Below are 10682 nucleotides of genomic sequence, written 5' to 3'. Positions count from 1 at the left end.
TTTTGATATTTAGATCACCTAGATGATAAAACATAGAAAACCACCCATCACATCTACTCTATAAAAATGGTTAGTTTAGAAACTAGCAATGATGTTTGAAATGATGATTAATTATTGAAAATGATCAGTAATGAAAATCACTGAAATGGTGACTAATTATTGAGTAGAATGTCTCATTGAAGAAATATATTATTAAACATGCAGTATACTTTGAATTAGAAAGATAACCTAAGGAATTTTCAAGTGAAATTTTCTTTTAATATTTATGTATTTGGCTAAGAAATCATCTTCAGTTTGCTGGAAAATTCAGTTCTATGCCAAAGTGAATTCCCACAGAATGTTAATGAGCATATGTACCAAGAAACAAGAGACTAACTGTAAATCCCCTAGCACTGGGTCTCCTGGTTCTGCCCTCTTTGGGGCTAAACAGACAGTGTAATAACATGAGTACTTGCTTAAACAGAAAGAACAGCTACTATTTTCACAGATGTACGAGAGTCAAATGTCAGTCATAGGGCCACATTTAAAGAGAGATAATTCATTATGTTGGTGATTTTAACTTCCCTCGAGATGTACATGTATACTTGGTGTGTGTAGCTAAGAATTATGTTCACATATAAAGTCACGCATTTTAAAGATGCTCAGAACCTCATTTTCCAAAGATATTCACAAATAGCCCAAACGCTGCCCAAGTATGTAAGAAACTGGAAAATGTTAATAATGTAACATTATCCGAACTGGCATGCCCAAATGTTGAAGTATTGAGTGGTTCTATTCCCAAAGCCTTAAGAGCTCCCTATTCTAGTGACTGCTACAAAAGGAGACAATCATTTGTGAAGTAGGCTACTGTCTTCTTACTCAGTCTGCATAAAACAAAGATAGCATTACACACAGTCATCCCTGAAGAGTTCATGGCGAAAGTATTAAAAGATGAAAATTTTCAGGGTGGGGGCGCCTGGGTGGCTCAGTGGGTTAAAGCCTCTGCCTTCGGCTCAGGTCATGATCCCAGGGTCCTGGGATCGAGCCCCACATTGGGCTCTCTGCTCAGTGGGAGCCTGCTTCCCTTCCTCTCTCTCTTTCTGCCTGCCTCTCTGACTACTTGTAATCTCTATCAAATAAACAAATACATAAATATTTTTAAAAAAAAAAAAGAAAAGAAAAGAAAATTTTCAGGGTGCCTGGGTGGGGGCGGTGCTCAGTCGGCTGATGTCTGACTCTTGGTTTTGGCTTGGGTCATGATCTCAGGGTGGTGAGATGGATCCCTGAGTTGGGCTCTGCACTCAGTATGGAGTCTGCTGGACAGTCTCTCTCTCCCTCTGTCCCTCCACATGTGCCACAAGTTGGCACCCACACGTGTACTATCTCTTAAAAAAAAAAAAAAAAAAGTTTCTAAAAAGCTGGCAAAATCAGCCTCATCAACACAGATCACAGGCAATTTTTTTTACTGTTATGCATCAAAAAGTATTTCAAACTCTATAAATGCATATGCTATTCCTTTGAGCGCATAAAATAAGCTTTATTTCTAGAACTTTCATAAGCATGAACAAGAACCATTTAAAAATGCCCTCAAAATAAACGTTTCTCAGAGTGTGGAATTTTAAAAAGTAAAGATTTCAACCACATAGCAGTTGAGCATAAAAAAATAAATAAATAAACTAAGCAAATGTGATATTCCTTTAAAAAACGAATAGGATTACCACGCTCATGGGAGCCTTTAGCTTATTAAAAAAACAAACACTTCAAGTTAAGGACAGGAGGACTGGTAACCTGGTGTCTGGCGCCATCTACTGAACAGAGACGGTAACTTGCTCCCAAATGTTTCTTCAGCGGCGTCAATTACTGTTTAATTAATATAAGAAATGAGGACTTAGGTGAAAATGACTGAAAAGTAATCTGAAACGTAAAAATAAAAGCTGTATTTAGAGTGGCACTTTATCCATTTTGAACAGCCACTTTTTCTAAGAAAATACCGATTTTTTTGTTTGTTTCAAGTTTTTTGTTTTGTTTTGTTTTTAATTCCAGTTAGTTAACATAATAGGGTAATATTAGTTTCAGGAGTGGAATTTAGTGACTCAGCACTTACATATAACACCCAGTGCTCATCACAAGTGCCCTCCCTAACCCCCAACCCCCACCCATCTCCCCTCTGGCAATGGTCAGTTTGTTCTCTGTGGTTAAGAGTCTGTTTTATGGTTTGCCTCTCTCTTTTTTTCTCCTTTATAGTCATCTGCTTCATTTCTTAAATTCCACATGTGAGTGAAATCATACGGTATTTGTCTTTCCCTGACTGACTTATTTCACTCTAGCTCCATACGTGCTGTTGCAAATGGCAAGATTTTCGTTCTTAGTAATATGCCATGTGCGTACATATGTATGTATATGTACCATACCTTCCTTATGCTTATTCATCTATTGATGGATATTTGGACTCTTTCCATAATTTGGCTAGTGTTGCTAATGCTGCTATAAACATCAGGGCACATATGTTCCTTCAAGTCAGCATTTTTGTGTCCTTTGGGTAAATATCTTGTGCAATTGCTGGATCACAATTTTTTATTGTGATCGTTTTTTTTTTTTTTTTTTTTTTTTTTACTTTTTCTGAGAACCTCCTTACTGATTTCCAGAGTGGCTACACCAGTTTGCCTTCCCACCAACAGTGCAGGAGGGTTCCTTTTCCTCCACATCTTCACCAACATCTGTGGTTTCCTGCATCTAAGAAAATATGTTGATCTATGTATTTACAAAATACACAAATACAGAAACTTAAAAGATTTGGGCAACATGGGAAAATGAATAGGACCAGGTTTGGGAATGAATCTCTAAGGTCACTTACCACAAGAAGATGGGCTCTGTGGATTACCACAGATCTGGTGCTGGTGACCAAAAGTCATTCAATCAGTCCAAATTAAATACCTACTTTTTCTCCCGTTCTTAATTAAAGCCGGTTATCTAACCTAATATAAATCCAGATCTCCTATGAATTAACATTATGGAAAATTTATTATAATAAGTTTACCGCCTGGTGGTAACAGGAAAAACTCTGAAGGCAGTTTTGGAAATTATCAAAGAAAAATAAATATGTAATGCATATGGTAGATCTTGACTAGAAGTTTCTACCACCAACTGTGCTGGAGGGAGTATGAGGTTCCAGGGTTCTGCTTGTACTCTGTAAACTACAACCTTGTGGGAGGCTAGGAACTGAAAAATGTCCTGTCCAACTATGTTTCTTGCTGGCCATTCTTATGCATCCTCTTTCCCACCCTTCAGATATCCCTGTGTTTATTCCTTTGTTTCACACCTGTCTCCCAGAAGACCAACATTAGACTATCTGTATGGTGTTCTCCATTCTGTACTTAGTTGCCTCCACATGCCTGATACATTGTACATGCACTCACACAGTAAATACTCAACAAACATTTTAATTAGCTAATTAAAATGTTGACTGGGGCCAAAGGTGAGGGAGTGGAGGAGGGACTTGGGAAAACAAAAAGGGGACAATGAAATAAAAGAAGAATGAAAAATCAAGAGGCCTAACTCATTGACCTTCTTACTAGAAGCAGAAGCTGCCCAAGGCATTTGTAGACCTGCACAATATTTACTTAGAGTATGAACATCTATGTCATATATGCATATTTGTAAATTCCAACTGGTATTTGATAGAAATACACAATGTTTCTTGTAAAAAAAAAAAAAAAGAGTCACTGCAAATGGCTGAAGGCTTAAACAGTAGCTCAGCTGGTATTTCTTTCTTTTTTTTTTTTTTAAGATTTTATTTATTTATTTGACAGACACAGATCACAAGTAGGCAGAGAGGCAGGCAGAGAGAGAGGAGGAAGCAGGCCTCCTGCTGAACAGAGAGCACCCTGGGATCATGACCTGAGCTGAAGGCAGAGGCTTTAACCCACTGAGCCACCCAGGCGCCCCTCAGCTGGTATTTCAATCAAGGTTCCATCAGAGAAATAGAACCAAGAGGAGCTATGTGTAATAAGGGATTTAAAATAGTGATTTGACCCAACGGAACTGTGGGAGTTGGTTAAACCAGACATCGAAGGCTTTTGTTTCCAGTGCTGGGGCCCAGAGTGAGTGGGGCAGGCACTCAGGAAGGAAAGGTGGGTGTGGTGGGAGATAGAGAAAGGAAAGATTGGAAGCTGTTAGGACATGAGATGGAGCACAGATGGACAAGCTCAAGCCCACCTCTCTCACTGCTCCCAGCTTCCAGGATGCGAGTGACCTGCAGGTGAACCTAGCACTCTTGGGCCAAAGCTAAGTGCTCCAGCCTAGCACAGGAGCTGGAGGAGATGTGGGCCTGGCTCCTGTCCCTTTAAACCAGATGAGCCAGCAGAGAGTAAGACCACGCATGAGCAGGACAGCTGCTATGCTGCACCCACCCTCTGCGCATGAAAGCTACTTGCTGCTGCTTGGCCTCCCCCTTCCAAGTCTCACATGCAAATGCCCCCATGGAGGACATTAACTCTGGAGGGAACTCTGCAGGGAAGGGACTTATGGAAACATTAGATAGTATTCAACTACCAGTTTTCTTTGGGTACAGATTTTCAACTACAAAATTGAAAGTTCTTCGTAGAGATAAAGCCCAAGGTTGTTTATTTCTTCTTGCTTGAGCTTGATATTTGGTGCCTTCCAAGGAGTATGTCCATTTCCTCGAACTAGTTGAAGGTACTGGCTGACCATTGTTCGCAACATTCCGTTTTATCCTGGTAATGTATATGGACCTGTAGTGATGTCTCCTCCTTTTGATCCTGGAATTGGCCCTTGCCACCTTGGATCTAATTACTATCATTGCATTTAGGTTTCCCAGTTCAGTGACAGCAGTTCCCACTGTAAGTTGGGGTCTGCAGAGAACAGCAATTACAAAGTTCCCCAAGGATGCCAGCGCTCCTTCCACAAACATATTTCTCATAGTACTTGTGAAAGGTGTGTATTCTGGACCCTCCCAGTGTGGGTAAACAGGTCTGAAGTGACAAATCCACTCTAACATTCCAATCTCCCTTAGCCACGTGATGCATTTAATAGGATTCTGGCCCATGTAAGCCACCATGACGTGTTAGCTATTAAGATTACTTCAAAATTAACATGCATTCATTCTTGTAACTTTACACTGAAATTAATATAAGTAGGCTTCTCCTCCTGCAGATGCCATTGGCTTTAACTTTAAGTGTGATTTCAGCACTTACGTATGTTTGACTTTGTAAAATTTAAACCAGAACAAAGATGGCTAGTGTCCGTTGGAGCAAGCAGACTCCATTCAAGGCTAAGTTGTACTGCGTTGCATTTGCTGGTATGAGATTTCTGGCATTCCCTTGGAACATTCAATAGAGTCACCTATAGTTAAAACAAAATAAAACACAGAGCAAAAAGGCAACTCGTGGGGTGGAATATTATCAAAAAATCAATCACAAAAGACAAGTGCTGGTGAGAAACGGGAACCTTATATGCCATTGGCTGGAAGGCAAACAGGTGCAGATACTGCAGGAAACAGTTTGGAGGCCCTCAAAAACTTGAAAAATAGAAGTACAATCCGGCAATTCCACTTTGGGGTATATAGCCAAAGGAAATGAAAACAGGATTTTGAAAAGACACCTGTACTTGCAGGAGCATCGTAACATTATCCACAGAAGTCAAGGTAAGGGAACAACCTAAAAGTCCACCAACAGATGAAGGGGTAAAGAAGGTATAGTATGGATGCCCAGTGAAATATTATTCAGCCATGAGAAAGAAGGAAATCCTGCCATTGGTCACAAGATGGATGGGACTTGAAAGCATTCTGCTAAGTAAAATAAGTTAGATAGAGAGCGACACGGGAGCATGAGTGTGGGGAGGTGTGGTACAGGAAGAAGGCATATGTGTTTTGTTCTTGGTTCCTGGAATTTCCTGAGGGGGGAAAAAAAAAAGAATGCCTTTGTTAGGCTAATAAAGTGGCTTAGGATAGGCCCCTAGAAAGTTCCAGGATGGGGATGGTCTACAGAAAGACCAAGCGCGTGACTGAAAGTTTGAGGTTTTCGGCTGCCGGAAATCCAGGGAAGAGAGGGGGCCTGGAGATTTGAGTTCAGTCTCTTGACTGGTGAGTCAACCAATCGTGTCTACATGACATAACTCTGGACCCCGAAGGTCAGCGGGGCTTCCTGGTTGGTGAACGCACCCAGCGGGTTCACTGAAGGCTGATGCACCAGGAGGATGATGCGCTCGGACTCCATGAGCCGATGGCAGAGAAGCTCTGTGTTTGAGACCTTCCCCAGACCTCACCCTACATATATCTTGCATAATCCAAATGTCATCTTAAGGATAAGAAAATCAAACAAACGAGTTGTAGGGAAGTTGTAAGTTATAGAGTCAACTTAACTAAGCTGCGATGACTACGGACTCAGACAGCATACATGAATCTCAGAATCATGACACCGAGGAAAAGAAGGCAAACAGAAAGAGTACACACTGTGCGACTCCATTTTTCCGAAACCCTGGAAGAGACACCTGTGATCTGCCGTGCCGGAAAGCAGACCAGTTGTTGCCTGGGCGAGGCACGGCGGGGAAGGGTGCTTGGGCGGGGCCGGGAGCGCTTTGACACAATGGAAGCATTGTGTTTTAATCTTGGTGGTAATCAGAGGGATGGAGAAATGTTTCAAAAAATCATTGAAATGTCCCTTTTTTTTTTTTTTTTAGATTTTTATTTATTTATTTGAGAGAGAGACGGAAAGAGAGAATGAGCAGTAAGGAAGGGCAGAGGCAGAGGCAGAGGGAGAAGCAGACCCCCTGCCGAGCAGGAAGCCTGATACGGGGCTTGATCCCAGGACGCGGAGATCAGGACCTGAGCCGAAAGCAGACGTTTAACCGACTGAGCCACCCAGGTACCCCCAGAAAGGTATCTTTTTAATGAATGCATTTTTATTGTGCATAAACTGTACCACAATAGAGCGGACTTATTTAAAAATTGGGGCTTGACTGAGTCCAGGTTTTCCACTATTAGCTGTAGGATTTTTTTTTTTTCACTTAATCTCTCTGCGGGCTAACTTTGAAGAATTCTGAATTCCAGCTACTGAGGAAGCATGTTCTTAAAACTGAAAAACAGCAGGTTCAAACCATCCCACAGTCCTACAGTCCCTTCCCCTGCTCAGACTCTCTCTCTCTCTCTGTCAAGTAAATAAATAAAATCTTTTTTAAAAAATGTAAAAACTGTACCAAGAACAGGAGTGACAGTTCAGCCCTACAGGTAACACAAAATGATTAGTCCAAAGAGGCTTTAGGCTTAATCACCACCGGTGGTCACTCACAATGGCCAAGTAGAAAGACAATACAGTTTTTTTTTAAGATTTTATTTATTTATTTGACAGAGAGGGACACAGCAAGAGAGGGATCACAAGCAAGGGGGAGAGGGTGAGGGAGAAGCAGGTTTCCTGCAGAGCAGGGAGCCTGATGTGGGGCTCGATCCCGGGACCCTGAGATCATGACCAGAGGCAAAGGCAGACGCTTAATGACTGAGACACCCAGGTGCCCAAGACCATATACTTTAAAGTTTTAATACTAACATTAGCCCACCCAGAGCCGGCTTATTGGCATGATATTATGACAGCCTTTAGCCAGCACACTTACGCTCACAGCTGCCTTTTGATCTTTTTATTCTGTGTCATTCTGCACCAAGAGAAGGAGGAGGAAGTTGACAGTGAGAAAAAGGGAAGACAAGAGAATAAAAAGGCAACAGCCACAGAAAATAGCATATTTTCTTCCTACTTTCGTGGTCAGAATAACTTTTTATCATTGCCAAAAGGAAAGGCGACTGCATTTGTATTTCACACCTATAAATGTGCAAGGAACATCGGCTATAAAAAGCTCGCTCGGTGCTCCGGCTCCGGCAGGGCGTGTAGCCTTCACTTCCTCTTTCCTCCGAGGTTCATTAAGGCACAGAACAGAGGCCTGGAGAAGCCATCCTGACAAAAGCAAAATGAAAACCCAGACAATTCTTATAAAATGTGAATTTTCTCTGAGTGCAAGATCTTTAGCCTCTTAACGTGTGTTATATCCATCCGCTCTATCAAACTCTGTACAAGTGTGATTTCATTCTGGAAAAAAAAAGAGAGAGAGAGAGACAGAGAGACATTTCCACCCTCCTTAAATTTAAAAAAAAAAAAAGCTATTTGAAGTCATTGCAATAGCAAATGATTTATTTGTACTTGAAAAGTCTTTATATGATGTGTATGTATTCGCGAGGAACTTGAAAAACTTCCTCTCTCTCAAGTGGTTAAAAGGAAAACCACAGGGTCCAAATACTTTGTGACTTTTTAAGTTGGAAGATTAAAGACTTTCTGGTATGAGGAATTTGAGAAGCAAGACAGAGGATCACAGGGAAAGGGAGGGAAAAATGAAACAGGAGGAAACCAGAGAAGGACACGAACTGTCAGAGACTCTTAGCTCAGGAAACAAACTGAAGGTTGGGGAGGGGAGGGGGGGCAGGAGGGATGGGGTGGGGGGGTGACGGACAATGGGGAGAAAAAAATAGTTAAATAATAGGAAAAAAAATAAACATAACCTTTTAAACCCCGCCAGAAAAAGACTGCTTCTGAAAGTTGACGTCAGTCCTCAAAGATTAAGAATCATTTTCATGATTTTTTTAAAGACTGTAGTTATTTATTTGACAGAGAGACACATGAGAGAGGGAACACAGGCAAGGGGAGTGGGAGAGGGAGAAGCAGGCTTCCCACCGAGCAGGGAGGGAGTCTGATGCGGGGCTCGATCCCAGGACCCTGGGATCAGGACCTGAGCTGAAGGAGGACACTTAACCACTGAGCCACCCAGGCGCCCCTCTTGATTTTTATTTTTACCAGCAGAGGATCAAAGTGCCTTTTGCACATTATGGTGGAAAGAAGAAACCATGTTCTCAATATGTTCAAAGTCACAGAACTTCTCTACCAGGATGCAATCTGAAACACGATGGTTATCTCCTTATTGCCCAGTGTTCTTCCAGGAACAACAAAACGGGAGCAAATAAGACAGTTTAAATGTCTACGTTCCTCCTGGTTTTGATTGTTGTGTCCTGAGTTTCTACACTTAGCCTTGTCCCCTGAGGCCTTACTTCATCTGAGTCCCCTTCAAAGTCTCCCTCCATTCTGTCATCCACCACACACACCCTCTGGGCTCACTTCTTGTCTGGGACACGCAGGATGAGTTGTGCCGTGGAGGTTCTCCCCGCAGCGGGCTCCTGAATGGAGCTCCGGAGTGGATGGAGCCTGAGGAACAGGAAGCAGAATGACTGATTCCACACTTCCATACTCCAGCAGATGCACTAGAGGGAAGAGACATAAAACACATCGACGAAGCTCAAATATTTCCTAGGTACAAGCCACCAGTCAGAGACTGATGTATGTGGACAGCTCTATTCAATAATCACAAACACACATTAGGAGGGTTTAATCCTATTAGTCATTCTATTTTAAGTTAACATCCAGTTTAGTTTAAAATGTGGTTTGGGGGCACCTGGGTGGCTCAGTGAGTTAAAGCCTCTGCCTTCGGCTCAGGTCATGATCCCGCGGTCCGGGGATCGAGCCCCACATCGGGCTCTCTGCTCAGCAGGGAGCCTGCTTCCTTCCCTCTCTCTCTGCCTGCCTCTCTGCCTACCTGTGATTTCTGTCTGTAACAAAAAAAAACAAAAAAAAATCTTTAAAATGTGGTTTGGGGGGCACCTGACTGCCTCAGTCAGTGGAATGTGCAGGTCTTGGCCTCAGGATTATGAGTTCGAGCCCCACACTGGGTGTCGAGATTGCTTAAACAAATAAACTTTTTTTAAAAAGAGAGAGAAAAGAAAAAAATAATAAGATATACTCTTGTCTGTGCTGACTTTGGTAATACGTATACTAAAATCGGAATGATACAGGTAAGATTAGCATGGCCCCTAGGCAAGAATGACTCACAAATTCTATATTTATGTTAATATATATTTTAACATATATAATTTAATATAGTATTTATTATTTAATATATTATTTATTATACATTATATCAGACATATTTTTGAATTTTTATTATATATAATATGGAATATTATTCAGCCATAAAAAAGAATGAAATCTTGCCATTTGCAATGGCTGGAATGGAGATAGAAAGCATTACACTAAGCAAAATGAATCAGTCAGAGAAAGACAAATACCATACGATTTCACTCATATGTGGAACTTAAGAAATAAAACAAATGAGCAAAGGAAAAAAGAGAGAGAGAGAGAGTGAGACAAACCAAGAAACAGACTTTCAACTCTAGAGAACAAACTGATGGTCACCAGCGGGGAGTGTGTGGGGGATGGGTGGAACAGGTGATGGGGATGAAGGAGGCACTTGTCGCGATGAGCACCAGGTGTTGTATGGGAGCACTGAACCACTCTATTGTACACTGCATATTAATTAACTGGAATTAAAATAAAAACTTCAAAAGCCGAAAAAGATAGCTTTGTTTGAAAGAGAAGATGAAGTCACAGGCAGGTCTGAATGAAATCTCACCCAGTGGAATTCAGGGTAGCTAATGACATGGCACAGACGAGACACTCGGTAAATATTTCTGAATGAATAAATGAATGATTCAGAAAGGAAAACAGAACTAAGAGACAAACGGCCTTATGAGCAAATTCTCACGTTGGAGAAAGGGACAAGGGTTAGGGAAGCTGCCTGTTAGACCATGTTCGTGGTTG

The 10682-nt window shown here is 41.6% G+C and overlaps 1 non-coding gene across 1 annotated transcript; it reads left to right on the top strand.

The window, feature by feature from the left end:
- The first annotated feature begins 9833 nt into the window (after positions 1 to 9833).
- On the top strand, positions 9834 to 9943 carry LOC123387681. Its single transcript, XR_006602192.1, has one exon. It is a non-coding gene; the product is annotated as a U6 spliceosomal RNA (small nuclear RNA).
- The last annotated feature ends 739 nt before the right edge of the window (positions 9944 to 10682 follow it).

The sequence above is a fragment of the Mustela putorius genome, unplaced genomic scaffold (assembly GCF_011764305.1).
Source record: "Mustela putorius furo isolate JIRA1106 unplaced genomic scaffold, ASM1176430v1.1 tig00003858_pilon_pilon_pilon, whole genome shotgun sequence".
In the NCBI taxonomy this organism is placed as follows: domain Eukaryota; kingdom Metazoa; phylum Chordata; class Mammalia; order Carnivora; family Mustelidae; genus Mustela; species Mustela putorius.
The sequence above is the reverse complement of the archived record's forward strand: the minus strand, read 5'-3'. Positions and strand labels throughout refer to the sequence as shown.